Source organism: Suricata suricatta, chromosome 4 (assembly GCF_006229205.1).
Source record: "Suricata suricatta isolate VVHF042 chromosome 4, meerkat_22Aug2017_6uvM2_HiC, whole genome shotgun sequence".
NCBI lineage: Eukaryota > Metazoa > Chordata > Mammalia > Carnivora > Herpestidae > Suricata > Suricata suricatta.
In genome coordinates this window covers 42348999-42357613 of record NC_043703.1, presented here as the reverse complement: position 1 = coordinate 42357613, position 8615 = coordinate 42348999, and the positions used below count along the sequence as shown (strand labels likewise).

General features: G+C 39.5%; 1 pseudogene; it reads left to right on the top strand.

The window, feature by feature from the left end:
• LOC115290559 overlaps positions 1-8409 on the top strand; it is a 30118-nt pseudogene extending 21709 nt beyond the window's left edge.
• The last annotated feature ends 206 nt before the right edge of the window (positions 8410-8615 follow it).

Here is an 8615-nt window from a genome sequence, read left to right as displayed (position 1 = left end):
CCTGTTAGACCTATGAGTGCGAACATATGGTTTCTGTCCTTCTCTGCCTGACTTATTTCACTTAGCATGACACTCTCAAGGTCCATCCACTTTCCTACAAATGGCCATATGTCATTCCCTCTCATTGCCATGTAGTACTCCATTGTGTATATATACCACATCTTCTTGATCCACTCATCAGGTGATGGGCATTTAGGCTCTTTCCATGTTTGGGCTATTGTTGACATTGCTGCTATGAACATTGGGGTACATGTGCTCCTATGCATGAGCATTTCTCTATATCTTGGGTAAATCCCTAGCAGGGCTATTGCTGGGCAAAACTGAACTCTTGGGACTTCATCAAGATAAAAAGCTTCTGCAAGGCAAAGGAAACAACCAAGAAAACTAATAGGCAACCGACAGAATGGGAAAAAATAGTTGCAAATGACATATCAGATAAAGGGCTAGTAACTAGAATGTCTACTTTTCTAAATCAGTATATTATTTACAAAATTAAGTGATTGCTTTAAAATTTTTTTTAATGTTCAGTTTTTGAGAGAGAAAGAGAGAGTGCTCACGCATGAGCATGAGTGGGGGAGAGGCAGAGAACAAGGGAGACGCAGAATTTGAAGCAGGTTCCAGGCTCTGAGCCATCAGCACAGAGCCCCAGGCGGGGCTTCAACCCAGCAGCTGATGTGAGATCATGACCTGAACTGAGGTCAGATGCTTAACTGGGGCACCCAGGCATCTCTAAATGGTTGCTTTTGTGTTCTAGGAATTTAAGGATCTAGGCCTGGGTGGCTCAGTAAGTGGCCAACTGTCCGACTCAGGTCACGATCTCAAGGTTCCTGAGTTCAAGCCCTGCATCAGGCTCTGTGCTGACAGTTCAGAGCCTGAAGCCTGCTTTGGATTCTGTGTCTCCCTCTCTCTGACCCTCCCCCTGCTCATGCTCTGTTTCTCTCTGTCTCAACAATGAATAAAACATTAAAAAAAAAAAAAAGATCTAGGCTAAGGGCTGGCTCTTAGCTCCAAAGAATTTTTTTTAAATCTTTGTATCTTTTCACAAAAAAAATCTTAGATTTTTTGATATAGCTGGTTACACATGACTTCGTGTCAGAAGCCCTGTCATGTATTTATGAATTTGTGATGCAACTAATATAGTTACACTCACTTGGCTGACATATTACACCTGTTTCTCACATGGGAAAACCAGGATTACAAATTGCATATGAGACTAAATTTTTAGAGATTCTCATTTCAAATCTAATACTTTTTAATCATTTATCCTACCCTTTAGTAATATCCAGTTAACTGGATGACCTAGAAAGCTATAATTAAAAATGGCTTCTTAATCAGAAATTTTTCCTTTAATTTCTCTAGGCAATTTACTTAATTCTGTAAACAGAAGTAGTTGAAGACTGTTGATTTATAGGGTACATATCACTAAATAGTTCCTAAATATGCTTAAGGTGCAAACAAAAATGGGAATAAATCAGAGGAGGAACTTTTGAATCCTCCCACACCTCCCACTTGGCTATTTTCTCTTTAAAAGCACCAAAGTTGTCAACACACAAGTCTTTTTTCTGTTATTTCTATAATTTACTTTAGCATCTAAACTAATTGTTTTAGATTACCGCATACTTGCCCGTATCCCTCTGGCCAATAACATACACAATTTAAATAATATGATATACTCAGTTTATAATGGTAAAATTCTTACTGGTGCTGTAAATCAAGAAAAAGCAAGAGACACACTATCCTGGAGAGAGAAAACTCTCTGTTACCTGTAAAGCCATACGTATGCTAGACACTAGAACTTGGTGCATTTTAAGAAAATTATCAATAATCTCCAGGCCTGGGGCACCTGTGTGGCTCAGTCAATTAAGCATCTGACTTCAGCTCAGGTCATGATCTCACGGTCAGTGAGTTCAAGCCCCGTGCCAAGTTCTGTGCTGACAGCTCAGAGCCTGGACCCTGCTTCAGATAATGTGTCTCCCTCTCTCTCTGCTCCTCCTCTGCTCACGCTCTGTATTTCTCTGTCTCTCAAGAATGAATAAATGTTAAAAAAAATTGTTAAAAAACAATATCCAGGCTTTAAAAATTCTGTTGTGTCAGAATGGTATAACAGAATAGAATAAAGTTTTGGAGGATTTTATATTAGTTCTGATACTATGGATACAACTAAAAGACCAATTCTGACCACTTATGCTAAAGGCCATAATGAAATGTATGGAATCATATAAAAATTAGGCTTTAAGATAATCATAATAAGATATTTTGGTCCTATTAGGAAGGATTGTGGTGCTGATTAACTAAAAATTCATCAAACATTAAAAGGGAAAACGATTTATGTCATAGTCTGCCTTAATCTGGGGCTCTGAGAGGTCGCACTGATGCACTCACATTTGAGTAGATACTTTTTACTATCAAGAATTTTAAAAATTAAAGGGTATGAAGAAAATTAGGCTAAAATTTAGGTTGTATTTTATAAATAATAAATTTATATATAGTTTAGAAGAAATTTAAACTTTTAATATACAGAGGTTACAGGCAATTTAATATACCACTGGATACTTAGAACATTAGTTGTTTCAGTAATGGTATGTTAATACTCTCCTCAAACAGGGCCAATGGTCTGACCCTGATTGGTTTTATATATGAAAAATGATTTATCATGTTAAGTGCACTTTTAAAATAGCATTAATAATGATAAGAAATGTCATTATTCACCCTCTGGACTGATGTGGAGTGGCTTGATTGGAATATTTTTTCACTCTCAGATATCTTTAATCTTACACATGGATTGGTTATCAATTCTGTGAGACATTTATTTAGCCTCTAAAGAGGTCAGGCCTTGTGTAATTGCTGTGCTAGCTGAGTGTACAACCACTATTATTTTTAAATCTCTACCTAAAGTCTTACCACTCTCCAAAATCTAAACTTCATCTGATAGAAATAATCTCTCTTCAGGCAAAATAAACTGTAAATAATTTATTCATCTTATTATTTAATCAAAGAACCATGTTCCAGGGATAGGTGAATATAATCTCATGAAAAAATCAGTCACTGACTGCGAAATGTTGTATTAGCTATTTATGCCTGAAAACTGAATCCTGGTCTAGGCTCTGAAGTTCTTACCCAGAGTTCCCCCCAAGAGCTAGAGTTAGAGTTCCATTGTAAATCCTGGCAACGATGCCTTGGATGTCACTGCCCTTCCTTGAAGAAAGAATACAGAAATGCTTCTGTATTCTATATAAGGTACTAGTAACTACAAATGGATTAACTACTATTGGGGTCATCACTGAGGATGAAGAGATTATACACAATGCTTGGCTAGCTAAAATGCCAACACTGAGATTTCTGGTGGACTGCAGTGAAGCTTGGGAGGAGCTGGGGTCTCTGGGAAAGCCTGCTTGACTGCCGGGACAGGGGAATGCCCAGGGGGGCAGCCCCCTCAGGTTTTTCTGCAGTCCTTGGGGAACTCAATTATGTATATATTGTATACAATGTTTAGCTAAACAATAGGACGCAGAGACCCTTGCCCTACATCTCTGATTTGATTAGTCTCTTGTGCTTGTTCACCATTAAGTCATGCACCCTTTGTTTTTGCTCACCTGAAATGTAATACGCCCTCTGTCCACAACAAACTGAGATTTGTGATTGGCCTGACACTGCAATAAATGAGAATAGGAGTCAGGGAAACGGAGTCTTGACCCCCATGCCTTCTCCTCTCTTTCTTAGCAAAGTGTGGACTAGTCTTTCATCCGTCACTGCAGGGTTTGCTAGCCATTCCTGGCAAACTACTTCCGTTTAAGTAAAGTAACTATTTTTGTTTGTTTTGCTTTATTTTTGCCTTTGTTTTGTTCTGCCAGGGGTTATTGCTACTGATTCCCAAGAGAAGATCAATAATAATATGTATCAGGCCAAAGGGGAGTGGAATAGAGATGTTGTAGTAATGCCAAATTCGTAGTCAGTTATATCCATTGAACACTTATTTGAAATCAAGGCACTGTTTTTAGTTTAGCACCTCAGGTATATAATCTTACTTTATACTCACAACCATACTATGCTCTACCTCTTTGGTAGATAAGGGAACTGTACCACAGAGATACAAAATCAACCTCCAATGTCAGATACCTATAAAGGATTTTAAGTCTGGTATTCCCAGTCCAGGGACTTCACTCTCAAAAATCCAGTATTATGTAGGGACAAGCTAGTCCCTAAATATCTGGCCTGACTAGTTTAAATAAATGAGAAGCTTGGGCTTGGACTTGCCAAACCACTGCTTTCTTTCTCAACACCTGGAGCCCCAGTGCAGGCCATGGCGTCTGTCATGGTGGCGGATGGGTATATAAGTAAAACTTGCCTACTGATCAGTCACACAACCGACACCTTTCCTGGGGAATATTTCCCTACTGTCCTTTATAACTGTTTTTGTCAATGTTGTGGGAGATGGAAAATAGATGAATCTTGATGGAACACAACTAGATAAGAAGATTAAGACAGTTTATACCTTCTGTCTTATCCACAAACAGACACATTCTTAGTTTGTTCTTTTCCTTTGACTCTTAAATCATTTGACAGTCTCCGCAAATTGGTATCTGGAAGTGCGACACTATTGATTTAACACCCTTATCCACTCCAGGGAACTTTGATCACATATATGAAAAAGACATAACTGAGAAACTGTAAGAGAAGATCATTCCCATCACTGCCCATAAGGCTTAGCCAAGGCTGAGGGCTTCCGGGCTCTAGAAAAACAGAAGTGCCTGGCTCTCACACTTCAAGGCAGTTTTTGATGAAGCTTCTACAGTGGTTCTCTGGACGCTCCCATCAAGAAGAGGGAGGGAAGGGGGCCTGGGTGGCTCAGTCAGTTAAGCATCCAATTCTTGGTTTTGGCTTAAGTTATGATCTCACGGTTCATAGGAATGAGCCCCCGTGTCAGGTTCTCCACTGACAGTGTGGATCCTGCTTGGGATTCTCCCTCTCCCTCTCTCTCTGCCCCTCCCCACTTGCTTTCTATTTTTTTTCTCTAAAATAAATAAACATTTTAAAAAAAGAGAAAGAAGAAGAGAGAGAGAAAGTGCTGGTAAATATCTGAGCCTCTCCTTCCTTGATCAGTCCCTCTTGGAACCCATGTACACTTTGCTCGAAACTGGTGGAGGCTTCACATTGGATGCCAAAAGTTTGTTACAGATGGGTTCAAATTATTTTATGGAAAAACAAATCAGAAATTCCAGAATTTTGTTTGGGAAACTTTGAACCCATACTTTAAACATTCTATTAAACTTTAGCCCTAAAATGACAAGCCTTCTTAAAGGCTTCTTTTTCTTTTCTTTTCTTTTTTTTTTTTTTAATTTCTTAAATGTTTATTTTTGAGAGAGAAAGAGGCAGACAGAGTGTGAGCAGGGAAGGGAAAGAGAGAGAGACACACACAGAATCCAAAGCAGGCTCCAGTCTCTCAGGACGGATGCAGGGCTCGAGCCCACAGACTGCCATCGTGACCTGAGCAGAAATCAAAGGCGTAACCGCCTGAGCCACCAAGCACCCCAGCACTTATTTTCCAGTAGTCCCTACCCTTGCTTAGCTTGAGTTACCAAAATACCCCTGAACTAAGTTACGCTGTGTACTCCACAGACTATGCACTCAACTGTTTTATAGTTAGAAGCCTGTAGCTTTTGATATTAGGAAATTCTGACATTAATGACAGATGCTGTTCTTAGCTGTGGGTGTACTGGAGTGGAGTGTGTGAAATATTTGACAGGATCAGAAGATGATGACAGCATTTGACAAAATATGGAGTGGAAATTAATGTACACTACACTGTGCACAGAATAATTAAGCTGAATAAAAGTGTCACAGGTAAAATTTTTAAAAGATTATTTTCTGTCAAACGCAGTAGATGATGACAAAAGGTTGGTGTTATCAGTGTTATCTAAGGATTTTCCTTTTTCTTACACATGCTACCTCTCCCCCAACTGGGTATTTAATTTCTGCTGAATAATTGCTAATTTAGTAAGTTTATTTCTTATCTTGTCTTTAATTGAGCATTAGGTCTCTGTTCTATAAAATCTTTCTGAATTGTAGTAGAACTTTAGGGGTTTTTTTTTGTAGTTAGCAAAAATGCATTCCTGTTTTCATATTACCTTATTCAAAATTAATATGTGCTTTCCTTAGTTTTCCAGCAAGTAGGTATAAAAATCATGTGTTGCAGGTTTACAGTTTATAAAATATTTTATTCTTAGACTATGAATCTTTAATATCAGTATCATGCCAGATTACTAGCACTGAAACTGACCCTAGTCTTTACCTCCCCTACATGGACACATACTTTTATTGTTGCTTTGCCTAAAAATGTTACTCTGTGAGGTTTTGAAAAACTCAGTGCCAGAAGGAACAATATGCAGTAGTTTGCCCAGTGGAAGGACGTAGTGTTGGACCTTTCAGCCACTTTTAAGAATAAGAGTTTTAAATTGATAGTTGCAGAATTATGGAGTATTTTTTTAAATTTTATGTTTTATTTATTATTGAGACAGAAACAGAGCATGAGTGGAGGAGGGGCAGAGAGAGAAGGAGACACAGAATCTGAAGACAGGCTCCAGGTTCTGAGCTGTCAGCACAGAGCCTGATGCGGGGCTCAAACCCATGAACTGTGAGATCATGACTTGAGCCGAAGTTGGCTGCTTAACCAACTGAGCCACCCAGGCACCCCGGAGTGTTTTTGCATATTGATCTTTTGCTAATCCAATTAGCACATTTTGCATGCATGATTTGACAAATCCTTTAATCATAAAAGGATTTTATTAACAACTCTCTGAACTCAAATATGTGTAAAATATTATACACTGTCAAGGATGAACTCATATGTCATTTAATATCAATACAAATGTCTACATATTAAAATATGTTTCTGGACATGGTAGAGTACCCACTTACATACCCTTTGGCAACTGTGAAGACCAGTAAGCAGTGACGCTCTGTCTGCGGTGAACACATTGAAGGCCCAGGTCTTTGTTTCTAATTTGTTTCTCCAGTGTAAAGAACTAAGCTCATTGGAAAGTGGCTAGTCCTACGATTCGGGGCCGGAAATACACCAGAGGAGTGTGGAGCATCTGATGTTGCCAGAAAGTAAGGAAGTGCTCAAAAACAAACAGTAACAAATAGCAACAAGAACAACGAAAACACATGGGTGAGGATATGTTAAAGGGACACGGGAGCTAACTAAACTTTGATGGCCAAAACTGGAACATTTTCATCAACCAAAAAGATAAATCACCACTGAATTACAACTCAAAGTTATATAACTCAGCATCTCTGAGTCCATACTAATATAAAGTATTAATTAAATGACTGGAGAAAAGAGATAAACCCCATGTCGAAAAATTCCACACTTATATAGACCCACTATCTTCAAGGAAGGAGGGACTAACTCCCACTCTGTAAATATGGGCTGAAAAATCACAGTATTGAAAGGAGAAGAAAATAGCAAAATCACAGTATCGAAAGGAGAAGAAAAAACAGTCTTGCCTTTCTGTGCTGCTCAGGAAGGTATCCATACAGCCTAGCTCTGTCTTCCTACAGTAACTTTAAGGAAAACTTTCACAGTGTCTGGAGCCCTTGGTGTCCTGCAAATGAAGAAGGAGGATGTTTTCAAATCCCTTGCCATAGGAACCCACTTAGGTGGCACCAATCTTGACTTCCAAAGGAACAGTACATCTACAAAAGAAAAAGTGATGGTATTCTACATCATAAATCTGAAAAGAACCTGGGAGAAGCTTTTGTTGGCAGCTTGTACCATTGTTGCTGTTGAAAACCCTGCTCATGTCAGTGTCCTGTCATCTAGGAATACTGGCCAGCGAGCTGTGCTGAAGTTTGTTGCTGCCCCTGAAGCCACACCTATTGCTGGCTGTTTCACTCCCAAAACCTTCACCAGCCAGATCCAGGCAGTCTTCCAGAAACTATGACTTCTGGTGGTAACTGATCCCAGGGCTGACCACCAGCCTCTCACAGTGCCTACCATTGCTTTATGTGACACAGACTCTCCTCTGTGCTATGTGGACATTGCCATCCCTTGCAATGACTCAGTGGGTCTGATGGAGTGGTTTTTGCCTTGGGAAGTTCTGTGTATGTGTGGCACTGTTTCCTGTGAAGACCCATGAGAGGTGACACCTGATCTACCAGATCTACCAGGCAGGCTGCAGCTGAAAAGCTATGATGCAAGGAGGAAGTTCAGGGTTAGTGGACTCCTCCAGCTCCTGAGTTCACTGCTACACACCCTGAGGTCACAGACTGGTCTGAAGGTGTGCAGGTACGTCCTCTCAGAAGTTCCCTATTGAAGACTGGAGTGCTCAGCCCGCCAATGAAGACTGGTCTGCAGCTCCCACTGCTCAGGCCACTGAATGGGCAGGAACAACCAGTGAATGGTCTTAAGCTGTTCTTCCACAAAGAAAAAAAAATAGAAGTAATGTTGATGGAAAACAAACCATTTCTTAAAAAAAAAGAACCACCTTAACAACCTTATAGTGACAAAAAACCAATAAACACTATTCTCTCAACCACATGATCAAGATCAACATGCGCAGTGGCAAATTATGTAAACATAATTTAGGACATACATTGTGTGATATTACATGATA